Source organism: Chiloscyllium punctatum, unplaced genomic scaffold (genome assembly GCF_047496795.1).
Source record: "Chiloscyllium punctatum isolate Juve2018m unplaced genomic scaffold, sChiPun1.3 scaffold_174, whole genome shotgun sequence".
Lineage (NCBI taxonomy): Eukaryota > Metazoa > Chordata > Chondrichthyes > Orectolobiformes > Hemiscylliidae > Chiloscyllium > Chiloscyllium punctatum.
In genome coordinates this window covers 492,447-501,864 of record NW_027309908.1, presented here as the reverse complement: position 1 = coordinate 501,864, position 9,418 = coordinate 492,447, and positions in this window count along the sequence as shown.

Sequence of the window (9,418 nt, the reverse complement as noted above, 5' to 3'; positions counted from 1 at the left end):
AGGGTAGGTTAGGATATCTGGTCGGCATAGACGGGTTGCACCAAAGGGTCTGTTTCCATGCTGTACATCTCTATGACTGTATGACTCCGCGATTTTGTGACTCACTACTTGTTATCTGTTACTCTGTATGTAAAACACCTCAAACCTCTCGGTTAGATTCCACTCTGTCCCTCACTCCTGGGTCTCTCTTATGCTGTATGTAAACCCTAAACCCCTCATTTAGATTCCAGTCTGGAACTCACTCCTGGGGATCTGTTATTGGATCTGTGAAGTGATCCTTTTTGGATGTTAGACCGAAGACAAGATAAACTAAATGGTCAAATGTTACATTGGGAGCAGGAACACAGAAAGCTGCTGGTTCATTTCTGTCCTGTTACATATCTCCAAGTTTCAGATTGGGGCTGAATTTCTGTCACAATGGGGAAAGTCTCAAAAGCTGTTTACTGTCCTGTATGAATGCATCATCATAACATGAATTCCCTTGCAAGATAGGAAATGGAGACAGCTTCTGGAAGGTGTCTGTATCTCTGTGTGTTTGATTCTGTGTGTCTGTGTATGCACGTTCATGTGTGATTCTGTGTGCGTGTTCAATGTTTCATATATTTTCGAACTGTATTGATGTTACCAGTCTCTCTTGCTTTTCCTTATTTATAAACTCAATGTCATCGTTTTGCTGATATAAAATGGTGGCTGTGGACAAATCTAAAATGTCTGCCTGACTGATTTGTGTCAGGAATACTTTCAGCAAGGGAGAGGGGGCAATGTGTCAAAAGCCATTGCCATTCATTGATGCTAGCAGAGATAGGAAATGGAGACAGCTCTTTGAAGGTGATTAAAATGCAAATCCCAGAACCTGTTTACAGTGAATGTGGAGAGACAATGTGACATTCCAGTAAGGTCTGTCTTACTTTCCAAGCTCCTAATATATGAGAGAAATATAATATACAAAACCTCATAGAGCTCAGCCACTGAATTGTAGATTTGCAGATTTGGATCAGAATCCTGCCTGGCTAGGTCGATCCCAAATTGAAGGGTTTCTCAAATCCCACACTGATCTTCTGAGGGTTCAACTTGTGTGTTGTCTACAAATAAAAGAAAATACTGCACCTGCAATTGAACAAAACTCTTTCTGGAACTTTGTGCATCTGTTGGTTTAAGTATCGTTCAACAGGATTGAAGATAAATGAGACAGTGAGAGATAGGCAGCACTGTAACCAGAATGGCAGTGCAGTATAAAAGGTATATTAATACTTTCAGTGAAAGGGGAATACAAGAGAATAGTCCTCAAACTAGGAAAGTTGGGAGTCAGTAAAGTTGTGTAGTTTGTGACTGCATTGTGTTTATGTGAGTCAAGATTTGAAACCACTTGGCCAATAGCACACTTTGTGACTCACTCCCAGTTACAAGTTATTTCACATAAAAAGGTTAACATATCCCTCGATTAGATTTCAGGCTATAACTCACTGCGGGCTACCTGTTATTCTGTATATAAACCACCCTGAAACCCTCGATTAGATTCTAGGCTGTAACTCACTCCGGGGTATCTGTAATTCGTATATAAACCACCCCGAAGCCCTTGATTAGATTCCAGATTGTAACTCACTCCGGGGTATCTGGTATTCTATATTTTAACCACCCGAACCCCTCGATAAGATTCCAGTCTGTAACTCACTCCGGGCTATCTGTTATGTTGTATATTAACCACCCTGAACCCATTGATTTGATTTCACTTCCTGACATGTTGAGCTCATGTTCCCAACACAATCTAATCTCAATAATGATTAATGTATCACTGGTCCTCCTAACTGCTGGCACTCCCATCATGTTAACTTTCTGATGTTTACGTACATGATTACCTGTAGCAGTGAGTCGCCGGTAGACAGAGTGGTGCTGAACACATTTGGCACATTTGCCTTAATCATTGAGTATAGGAGTTGTGGTGGCATGTTGTATCTGTACAGGATGTTGGTGAGGCCACTTCAAGAATACTGCGTACAACTCGGATTTCTGCAGAAATAATTTACCTGGATGTTCCAGGACTCGAGGCTTGAGCTATTGGGAGAGTCTAATTACGTTGAGGTGTTTCCCTCTGGAGTGTCAGAGGTTGAGAGGCAGCATTATAGAGGTTTATAAAATCATCAGCGGCATGGATATTCTGAACAGCCATGTTCTGCTCCCTAGGATAGGGGAGTCCAGAACAAGACAGCATAGGTTGAAGGGGAGAGGGCGAATGATTTAGAAGGGACCTGAAGGTAAATGTTTCACACAGAGAGTAGTGTGTGTACAGAAAGTGCAGTCAGAGGAAGTGGTCAAGGCGGATACAATCACAGGAGGATTATTGGCCAAATGCTGGCAAATGGGTCTAAATCAGATTTGATATCTGATCGGAGTGAACAGATTGGACTAACGGGTCTGTTTCCATTCTGCATGACTCTCTGATTCTATAAGAGGGATGACGAATAATTCTGAAAGGACTTTTCAAGTCAGAATTGTCTTCAGTGGAAAGTTATCGTGTCTCTATGTTCACATTGAATGAAAGCTACGTTAGTTAAATATTTGACAAAGAAATGAGTCATGCACAATGGGACGCAGACAGCAAAGTGGGGCTGAGACCACAATCTGATCAGCTACAATCTTAGTGCCTGGTGGAGATGGCACAAAGTATCTAATGACCAACTCCTGCTCCTCAGTCCCATGTTCCTGTGTTTCATTCAGCCCCTCAAACCTGCTAGACAGGAGAGGTTGGAGGCTACTTACTCCTAGAACCTGTTGCACAGAAACACAGGAGATCATTCAGCCCCTCAGTACTGTCCCACACGGTTTGAAGTGAATTGGGAATGTAATTGGAAAACCCAGGCTGGGTAGGAAAGAGGCCCCTCATCTCTCTTCACACAGCTTCCCCTCACTGCAACTTGTGCTTCATTTGTTGGTCATGTTGTAGACCCAGATTCAGTGTGAATACAGCTCCCATACCTCACTCAGGGATTGCTCACAATATCCTCTGGTCTCCTTGTCAACAACATTCAATACCAGAACATTCATGAAAATAACACCCACTAACTTTCCAATAACAGAATGGGAGAACATCAGAAACAGGGGCATGTTGTTCACCCCCCAAGCCTGCCTTGCCCTTCACTAAGATCATGACTGATCTGCTCTTCGTCTCAAATTCTCTTTCATATCCAATTCTTCATAGCCCTGACCTCTTTGACAGTCAATTTCCATCTACCTCCTCTTCAAATACGTTCAGTCTTCTAGCTCCCCGAACACTCTTGAGGAGAGAAATCCTGACATTCAATCCGACCTGTTTGAAGAAAACACTTGCTGCTCCTATATCATGGCCTATTGATGTGAACAAAAGAGGTTGAGACAAGGGTTCAGGTAAAAATGACTGGTCCCGATATCAAGGCAGTGGTTGACTTCTGTTGACATCAAGGAGCTTGACAAAACTGGACTTAATGGGAATCAGAATAACCTCTCCAGTGTTTGGGGTCAAACATGGCACAAAGGAAGATGTTCACCATCTCAGTCCTGGGTCACCTCTGTGGGAGATCCTCAGGGTAGCTTCCTCTTCACAAACATCTTCAGCTGCTTCATCAATGTCTCCCCGCCCCCACCCTCCCCACCATAAGATCAGAAGTGGGGATGGTCACTGAAGATTCCACAATGTTCAGAACGTTTTGTCACCCGTCAGTTCCTGAACTGGTCTTTGTCCATGTGAAGCAGGATCCAGACTCCATTGAGGCTTGTGCTGTTAAAGTGTCCATAATATTCATGTAACAGCACTGGTGGGCACTGCACATTGCCAAAGTAAAACAAGCGTTCATTCAGCAGCTCACACTGGTTTCACAGGAATATGAGGAAGTCATTCAGCGCATTAACAGTATTAGAGTCGATCAGGAACAGCCCATTCAGTGCCTCCAGCGTATTACTCAGGAAGAGAAGGAGTCCAGTGTGATGGACCACACAGAGCCCCTCGAAAATATTTGAAGGAGGTAGCCTTGACTCCAATGTTTTCATATTTTAAAGGAAATGTAAACTGTCTGTTCCAGATACAATGTGATTGATCAAACTACTCGGTGTGAAGCAAAACACCATCTACTTAAACACGAAAGAGAAAATGAAACCAAAGAAAGAGGAATTTAGAATAACGTAAGTCTATTGGACAGCTTAATAGAATAATAGATCTAGGAACTATGACTAATGAACTGTTCCAATATAGGAAACTCCCATAAACACAGCCCCTGGCAAAAATAAATATTAAGACACAGATTGTCACAAACATTTCTCCAATCCAGGAATTAAAAACAACATGAAGAGAAATTTCAGAGAGGGTAGCAACCGGGAAACATTCACTGAAGCTTCCAACTCTGTGGAGATCCCAATAGTTTCTGATGTTGCCGAGAAACCAAAACCCAGAGATCCTAATCTGTGAGAGCTGGCCACACACATTCAGTCTGCATTAAAATAAACACAAGGCCTCGCTAGCTGTTTACTCAAGTGGTCTTAACTAGCCAGCTTGGTCACGATCGTTCAACCTCTCTCTTAAAAGAAATCAGGACAAAATAACCTCTTAAAGCTGCAGCGTTGTCACACTAGTCAGTACAATGAGCTGTCAAACAGGAACCAGGGGTAACCAGTCAGGCCCTTGGCCCTGTCCAATCGGACGAGGTTGAAGCCAATCACTCCCTTGAGTCACTCACACAGGAACAGCAGGAGGCCGTTCCCACCTCAATGCACTTACACGGGGGCAGAATGAGGTAATTTTTGCTGATTCCTGATGAATGTCTTAGGCCCCAAACTTTGATTATCCTGCTCCTGGGATGCTGCCTGACCCGCTGTGCTTTTCCAGCAATTGTCTCTCTACTCTGATCTCCAGCATCGGCAGTCTTAAGGGTCTCCTAATTGATGCTGTAACATGATGAACAAGTGGGGCAGAGGCTGCACAGACAGACTGTTCCACGTTGTTCCTCTTGGCTCCGTTGCTTCTGATACACATGTGGGACCTTAACGTGGTTTTCTCGTGGTGAGCAGGGAAGCCATATGTCTTGTGTGAAGTCTCAAGAAGGCACCTTCCATCTCCACGAAGACAGCCTGGTGTTCTCTATGTAGGGCGGAATCTGGTGGGAATGTCTACCTGTTTCAGATGGAAGGTAGTGTGGCTGCTGTTGGGGATTGTGAGCAACCTGACATTCAGTACGGGTTCACATGCTGACTGCAAAATAACATGGGGAGAGTTAATTAAGGCATATAAACTATTAGGAAAGTCACGTTAGACTGATGAATGGACTCTCTAAGTTCAAATAATGGTGATCTTGTTCATGTTGACCTTGTCTAGTGCATGTCCTGTGCAGTGTAACCTGTGTGCCTTACTCTGTCCAAGTCTATTTCCACCCTATGATCTGTCTGGCCATGCTTACTATGATCTGCCTCCACTGCTCATAAATAAAGTGTTTCCCTGTACTGAGGTACACGTGACAATAAATCAAACCAATCAATCCTGGGTAAAGTATGGAATTTCTCTCCCTGTCAATGTCTGATTTGGAAATAAGTGATCGCTGCCACTCCTCGTGTTTCAGCGTCACCATTTCTTCGTCTCTCACAGCTCTATAGATTAAACACTCAGCTTATTCACTCTATCCTCATGTTACCATCACTCGTGTCTGTGGTAAGGGAATCATTCCATACAAAGGACATCAAATCTGTAGAGAGTGCCCCAAATGCTCTGTCTCCAAGGCTCTTCAATAGCAGGAAGATGGCTTTACTTATGTACTTGAATCATCTTACAATGAAGGACAGCATATCATTGAATGCACCCATTACGTACAGAGGGTTTGATTCGGAGCAGTCAGCATAGACTTGTGAGTGGGAGATCATGCTTCCCAAATTTCTTAGAGTCCTTTGATGAAGTTACCAGGAGGTTTGATGAGGGCAGAATGGTAGACGTAGTCTCTATGGATTTCCGTAAGGCCTTTGGTAAGGTTCCACATAGCAGGCTGCTCAGGAAGGTTACATCTCGTAGAATGCGGGGGGAACTGGCCAATTGGATACACAGTTGGGTCGTTGGTCGGAAGCAGAGGGTTGAGTGGAAGGATGTTTGTCAGACCCGAGGCTGGGTCCATTGCTGTTTGTTGTCTATGATTTGGTTGAGAATGTACAAGGTATGATTAGTAAGTTTGCAGATGACACTAAAGTAATTGGGAGCATGATCAGTGAGGACGTTTATCAGAAATTGCATCAGGACCTTAATCAGGTGGGAAATGGACAGAGAAATGGCAAATGGAATTTAATATAGAAGCCTGAAGTCTTGCATTTTGGAAACTCAAATCAAGGTAGGAGTTTCATGGTGAGTGGGAGGGTCTTCAAGGGTGCGGTTGGCAGAGGGACCTTGGTGTTCAGGTGCACGGTTCTCTAAAAGTGGAGACACAGGTAGACAGGGCAGTGAAGAAGGCTTTTGGCACATTGGCCTTCATCAGGCAGGATATTAAGTATAGAAGTTGGGACCTTATGTTGCAGTTACACAGGACTTTGGGAAGGCCGCACTTGGAGTATTGTGTTCAGCTTTGTCACCTTGTTATGGGGAGGATGTTATTAAATGAGAAAGAGTGCAGAAGAAATTTTCAAAGATGTTGCCAGGATCCAATGGTCTGAGTTATAGGGTGTGGTTGGACAAGCTAGGACCTTTTCTTTAGCGTGTAAGAGACTGAGGGAGTCCTTATAGAGCTGTATAAAATCACGAGGGGTATGATGTGGTTAATGTTCTCAGTCTTTTTCCAAGGTGTAGAGATTCGAGGATGAGAGGGGATCAGTTTAAGGTTAAAGGGGAAGGAATAAAAGGGAACTTGAGGGGCCACTTCTTTACACAGACGGCTGGTACGTGGATGAGTTGCCAACAGATGTGGTTGAGGGGGATACATTAACAACATTTCAAAAACATTTGGATAAATATGTGGATAGGAAAGGACTGGAAGGATATGGGCCAACTGCAGGGAAATGGGGTTAGCGTGGATGGACATTTACAAGGTGGACTCAAACCCCTCTGTTAATTAAACCCAAACATCCAGAAAAGCTCGCCTCACCTCGTAATCTGTTAAAATATGAGTGACACAGATCTCCTACATTCCACTATTGAACAAAAATTATCAAGTTAGTTTCTTAACTTTAATAGTGAACACTAAACAACAACTATTCACAAATACAAGCCCCTCTTTTCTTAGCTACTTACTATCTGACTCCAACTCTGTAAAAATATGCTGTTCCAACAACCCACATATGAAAATTAAAACCTCAAGACCATGCAGTCTCTATCTTCCCCGCTGTGTTCACTCTTTCAGCTGCTGATCTCCCTGGGTCATTTTGTTTTTATTGCAAGTAGGTTTACGTGAACATGTGTCTTTGATAGAGAGTGATGGAGATGGTCAGTTAGCAGTCCTGCTCTACAGCAGTTGCTCGGCTGTTGGATGGCAGCAGCTCTCCCTCCAGTGTTCAAAATGCTGGGTTTATATACTCCCCATGATATCGTAATTCTCATAATTTGATTGCTGTCCAGGTGTCCAAACAATAATATTCAAATTCTGTTGGTTTCCGGTATCCTGAGCGTTATTTAAACTCTTTGATTGTATTTGAATGGCTGTCAAAACAGCAACGAAAACTCATGTATCCATTTCTCATCTAATGCTGACATGTGGAACAGTGTGACATTTAGCTGGCATCTGTGGCTTTAATTTCTATTCAACAAAACCCGATCTGTCTTAAAGTGCCCATACATGTTTTTAGCTTCATAACATCTTCCCACTTCAGAAAATAAAATGGACCAGCAGAATGAAAAGATGGCTACATTTATTTTCCTCTCATTCTTAATCCCAATTATATGAAATACAAAAGTAATAATCTCAGTTATATCATTCATATTAATTCTGCACACCAATACAACACTGGAATAAGTCAAATCTTATCTCCATTGCTTTCCTTTAAATCCGCGAAAATCCATCTGCTATCACATTGTAGGAGCCGCAGCATGTACATTTTGTGAGTTTAAAGTCGGTAAAGTCGGTAAGGTAAGACTCCAATGAAATAGTCTCATATTCTGGTCTTTAACTATTCCAAAATCTCCTACAATTTGTTTGTCATACACATATTAAAATATGGTCAGGCCAGTGTGAAACTTAATCATTCTTGTTCAATAATGGAGATTTTGTATTTTTCTTCTGGTGGATATTGAGTTTTTTCGAAGTAACCAATTAGCCATTCAATCCCATCATCCTCTTTCTGTATCAATACATCTCCGACCCCGATATCCTGAGCATCAAACACAATTTTCAAAGGGTTTCAGAATATTTCGTGCAGGTAAAGCTGGTGTGGTGATTAATCCTGCTTTAAAATTCTCAAATGCCTCCTGGCATTGTTCTGTCCACCACAATTCTGTTTCCTTCTTTCATAGATCCATCAGTGGTGCCAATACGTTGCTGAAGTTTGGAACAAACTTCCGATAGAATCCAATCAGTTCCAAAAATTGAAGCACCTCTTTCTTCGAGGATGGTTGTGAAAATTCCTCAAAGCCCTTCGTCTTTGTGTTCCATGGGGTCAACCTTCCATGTCCAATGTAATGTCCCAAGAACGTCACCAAGGCCTTCGCGAATTCTGTTTTCTTGAAGTTTATTACCAAGTTTGCTTCTTGTAATCGTTCAACCTGCTCTGCCAACTGTAACATGTGAGCTTTCAATCACTTGCGAAAGATCACTATAACATACAGTTAAAATGCACCATTTGTTCATATGGCCACAACTCTGTTTCTGAGTCTTAAATGTGTGGTGCATTATTCATTCATATGGATAATGGATGAAAAACTCGATAAAGTTTTTTGTCATCTCTGGTATCTTTACTAGATAGTTTAACTGACACCACATTTTTTTTTAATTTGAAAGGGGTCACTAAACCTGGCTTTGAAGAGATTTCTTACCACTGGTGGCAATACTAATACGTCATCCCCTCAGGAAATTTTCAAAGTTTCACTGTTTCTGTCTGCCACCTGCTTCATTCTATGCTGTGCTCTTCAGATACTGTTTAGCTAACTCACCTACTCCATCTACTCTCTCCTTCACCTCATACACATAATCCAGGTGTGAGATTTCCGACTTTGGTTCTGTCAATTTATATGCAATTAATTTCAAAGGACCTCTCACTTCATGTACGAATATTAACTCGAAGGAAGTAAAGTGAGTAGATTTATTTGGGGCATCTCTAATGGCAAACAATTTAATGGGGCACCTTTATCCCAATCATTTGGCCAACCCCGACAGTACGCTGTTAACATAGTCTTCAGCATCTGATGCTAACTTTCCAAGGCTCTCTGGGATTCAGGATGGGAGACACTTGATTTGAATTGCTGTATGCCTAAGCCATCCATGACTTCCTTAAA